The following is a 4,802-nucleotide window of genomic DNA, read 5'->3' as shown; positions in this document are numbered from 1 at the left end:
CCGCGCCAACCCGCTTTATAGGGGGTGGTTGTATTGCGGGAACGTTTAGTGTTTGGGGGGTTGGGGCTATCACGTGTACACCACGCAGCTATCACGCCGCTAGCACGCCGCTGAGTCGCCAACGCACGCCGCTGACGACGTAGTTTGAATGAGTCAAGGATATAAGGCGCGTTCGTAGCCTTTGATTCTGTGTCTTTTTGTGGAGCAGTGGGTAGAGCACCATGTACCTTGCGTTCCGCCCGCACGGTCGTGGGATCGAAACCAGGCGCCGGTAACTGTTATTTTTTTTTCTTTTTATAGTGTAGGGGGAGGCTGGCTGCTGCGGACGCCGACGCACCGGTGACATCGTGAATTATACAAATGCTCTGCATTTAAAATGCCCGCCAGGTGGGACCCGAACCCACGACCTCCAGAGTGCCGGTCCGGTACGATAACCACTACGCTACCGGCGGGGCTACTTTAGCTACTTTTTCTCAACTTTCTTATTTTCCAAATTCTTTATCTTGAGCTACTACATCCTCCCCTTAGCGTTCCGAGGTCTTCTTGACTGCCAATTCTTATTTCTGTCTTATTTTCAACGAGCCCCTCATTTCCTATTCTGATTCGCTACAGGCATAGCGAGGGCCTCTATTCTGGCAGTCTTGGGGCCATAGGGAGCTTAAGAGGGTTCAACGCTGGTCGACCACTCTCGGCATGTCGTAGACGCTCGAGTCACGGCCCGGGGGTTAAAAAGAAGGTCCCCTTCTCCCCGAGTAGTCCGAGTGGCGCTGGCTACCACCCCCAAGCGCAGGAAACAAAAACACCTGAACATAAATACCAAAGAAAGTGGAGGCTAAAGAATCCCGCCGGTAGCGTAGTGGTTATAGCACCAGTACGGTATTCTGGAGGTCGTGGGTTCGGATACCACCTGGCGGGCATTTTTTCTCCACTTTCTTATTTTCCAAATTTTTTATCTTGAGCCACTACATCCTCCCCTTTGTTTTCGGAGGTCTCCTTGACTGCCAATTCTTATTTCTGTCTTATATATATATATATATATATATATATATATATATATATATATTTATATATAGAAAATAAGGGTTGGCAGTCAAGAAAACCTCGGAAAGCAAAGGGGAGGTTGTGGTGGGTCATAGAAAGAGATGAAGAATTTTTTGAGTCGAAAAGAAATTGGTGAAAAAATGCCCGCCGGGTGGGATCCGAACCCACGACCTCCAGAATACCGGTCTGGTGCGATAACCACTACGCTACCGGCGGGGCTGTTTCCCCAGCACTTTCTCGGGTATTTATGTTAAGGTATTTTTGTTTCCTGCACTTAGGGGTGGTAGCCAGTGCCACTCGGACTACTCGGACACTTTCTTTTCGACTAAAAAAATTCTTCATCTCTTTCTATGACCCACCACAACCTCCCCTTTGCTTTCCGAGGTTTTCTTGACTGCCAACCCTTATTTTCTGTCTTATTTCACGGAGCCCCTCATTTCCCATTTTCTGATTCGCTATATATATATATATATATATCAAGGTTGCAGTCGTCATTGCCAGTGCTATTGGGCTTTTTTTTCGAAATATTTAATAGGGCCGAATGACGTGTGCTTGTCACGTTTCTTTGATTCATCGATAAATAAGCGAAAATATAAGTCGAGAAAAAATCCGCCGTTTTTCCGGGAGCGGGACTCGAACCCACATCTCCGCATAACCGGTGCGGTGCGTTCGCCATTACGCTATCCCACGGCGGCTTCTCTCTCGACTTTAAAGCGGGGGTTTTATATTTACAAGAGCTCTGAGGCCGGTGAACTAGCGCCGCCCTACCGCGGGAGACGTAGAACGTCTTCTTTCCCAGCGGCCGCCACGTAGAACGTGGTCGGAGGTCGGGGTTAGCAATTGGCATATCCGAACTGCTGGAGCCGAAAAAAAATTTCGAAAAAAATATTTCAAAAAAAAAAGCCAAATAGCACTGGAAATAACGACTGCAACCTTGATATGTATCTTTACCGAGTCCCTCGTCCCGTTCTGCATTACGAGGCACTGGCTCCAGCAGTTCGGATATGCCAATTGCTAACCCCGACCTCCGACCACGTTCTACGTGGCGGCCGCTGGGAAAGAAGACGTTCTACAACTCCCGCGGTAGGGCGGCGCTAGTTGACCGCCCTGAGAGCTCTTGTAAATATAAAACCCCCGCTTTAAAGTCGAGAGAGAAGCCGCCGTGGGATAGCGTAATGGCGAACGCACCGCACCGGTTATGCGGAGATGTGGGTTCGAGTCCCGCTCCCGGAAAAACGGCGGATTTTTTCTCGACTTATATTTTCGCTTATATATCAATGAATCAAAGAAACGTGACAAGCACACGTCATTCGGCCTTATTAAATATTTCGAAAAAAAAGCCCAATAGCACTGGCAATGACGACTGCAACCTTGATATGTATCTTTACCGAGTCCCTCGTCCCGTATCTCTCTGTTCTGCTACATGCATTACGAGGCACTGGCTCCAGCAGTTCGCATATGCCAATTGCTAACCCCGACCTCCGACCACGTTCTACGTGGCGGCCGCTGGGAAAGAAGACGTTCTACGTCTCCCGCGGTAGGGCGGCGCTAGTTGACCGGCCTCAGAGCTCTTGTAAATATAAAACCCCCGCTTTAAAGTCGAGAGAGAAGCCGCCGTGGGATAGCGTAATGGCGAACGCACCGCACCGGTTATACGGAGATGTGGGTTCGAGTCCCGCTCCCGGAAAAACGGCGGATTTTTTCTCGACTTATATTTTCGCTTATTTATCAATGAATCAAAGAAACGTGACAAGCACACGTCATTCGGCCCTATTAAATATTTCGAAAAAAAAGCCCAATAGCACTGGCAATGACGACTGCAACCTTGATATGTATTTCTACCGAGTCCCTCGTCCCGTATCTCTCTGTTCTGCTACATGCATTACGAGGCACTGGCTCCAGCAGTTCGGATATGCCAATTGCTAACCCCGACCTCCGACCACGTTCTACGTGGCGGCCGCTGGGAAAGAAGACGTTCTACGTCTCCCGCGGTAGGGCGGCGCTAGTTGACCGGCCTCAGAGCTCTTGTAAATATAAAACCCCCGCTTTAAAGTCGAGAGAGAAGCCGCCGTGGGATAGCGTAATGGCGAACGCACCGCACCGGTTATGCGGAGATGTGGGTTCGAGTCCCGCTCCCGGAAAAACGGCGGATTTTTTCTCGACTTATATTGTCGCTTATTTATCAATGAATCAAAGAAACGTGACAAGCACACGTCATTCGGCCCTATTAAATATTTCAAAAAAAAAAAAAAGCCCAATAGCACTGGCAATGACGACTGCAACCTTGATATGTATCTTTACCGAGTCCCTCGTCCCGTATCTCTCTGTTCTGCTACATGCATTACGAGGCACTGGCTCCAGCAGTTCGGATATGCCAATTGCTAACCCCGACCTCCGACCACGTTCTACGTGGCGGCCGCTGGGAAAGAAGACGTTCTACGTCTCCCGCGGTAGTCGGGGGGCGGCGCTAGTTGACCGGCCTCAGAGCTCTTGTAAATATAAACCCCCGCTTTAAAGTCGAGAGAGAAGCCGCTGTGGGGATAGCGTAATGGCGAACGCACCGCACCGGTTATGCGGAGATGTGGGTTCAAGTCCCGCTCCCGGAAAAACGGCGGATTTTTTCTCGACTTATATTTTCGCTTATTTATCAATGAATCAAAGAAACGTGACAAGCACACGTCATTCGGCCCTATTAAATATTTCGAAAAAAAAAGCCCAATAGCACTGGCAATGACGACTGCCACCTTGATATGTATCTTTACCGAGTCCCTCGTCCCGTATCTCTCTGTTCTGCTATATATATATATATATATGTATATATATATATATATATATATATATATATATATATATATATATATATATATATATATATATATACCGTACTTACCCGATTCTAACGCGCACCTTTTTTCCGCAAAAGTAGGCCGAAAAATCGCATGCGCGCTAGAATCGGATACGAAACCGAAACTGCCAAAACGGCTGAAATTTCGTTCCACCCATCGCCATCGCCATCTCAAGATGGCGCCAAAGCTTTTAGCAACAATTTTTCGGATCTAGGCGCCTAGGCTTTTCTTTCGGCGTTCACACAAGTCGTCAAATTATTCCACTTGCGTGCTTGATAACAGCAATGGCAGCAGCGGCAAAGAAGGTGCGCCGCTTCCGCGGCTTACGAGTGGCTCCCACGCGTTCACAACGAGCGGTTGGATGAAGCGTATGCCTCTGGAGAAGCTCGCGGGATGGGCGTGCGAGGCGTGGGCCACGATCTCATCGAACATGGTTGAACGTTAGTTCAGAAGTGTGGTATCGCGACCGCGCTTGACGGCCCCAATGACGAGATGTTGCAGTCAGCGGAAGCCGACAAGGAGCTCTCGGAGAGCGACGAGGAGTGAGATGAGTGAGATTACTTCGGGGAATAAATCGCCCGTTTCTCTCGCATTCGTTTTTCTTGCTCACAAAGTTCCTTGCGCGTTACAAACGGATGTGCAAGTTTTTTCGGTTTTTTTGCCTGGGAAATCGGGTGCGCGTTAGAACCGGGTAATTACGGTATATATATATATATATATATATATATATATATATATATATATATATATATATATATATATATATATATATATATATATATATATATATATATATATATATATATTATGGGGAGGTTTATTGGCAGGACGGCAGCAAGGCGTTGAAACGCAGAGAGGCTCAGCTGAGTCCGAAGGGGTTCTGCCGTGCGCGCTCAGCTCTCGAGACAACAAACT

At 48.0% G+C, this 4,802-nt stretch overlaps 1 non-coding gene across 1 annotated transcript; it reads right to left on the bottom strand.

The window, feature by feature from the left end:
* Positions 1–379: 379 nt before the first annotated feature.
* Positions 380–452, bottom strand: Trnaa-ggc (transfer RNA alanine (anticodon GGC)). Its single transcript has one exon. It is a non-coding gene; the product is annotated as a tRNA-Ala (tRNA).
* Between the last annotated feature and the right edge of the window lie 4,350 nt (positions 453–4,802).

The sequence above is a fragment of the Haemaphysalis longicornis genome, unplaced genomic scaffold (assembly GCF_048455015.1).
Source record: "Haemaphysalis longicornis isolate Haplotype H1 unplaced genomic scaffold, Haemaphysalis longicornis Haplotype H1 scaffold_14, whole genome shotgun sequence".
NCBI lineage: Eukaryota > Metazoa > Arthropoda > Arachnida > Ixodida > Ixodidae > Haemaphysalis > Haemaphysalis longicornis.
The sequence above is the reverse complement of the archived record's forward strand: the minus strand, read 5'-3'. Positions and strand labels throughout refer to the sequence as shown.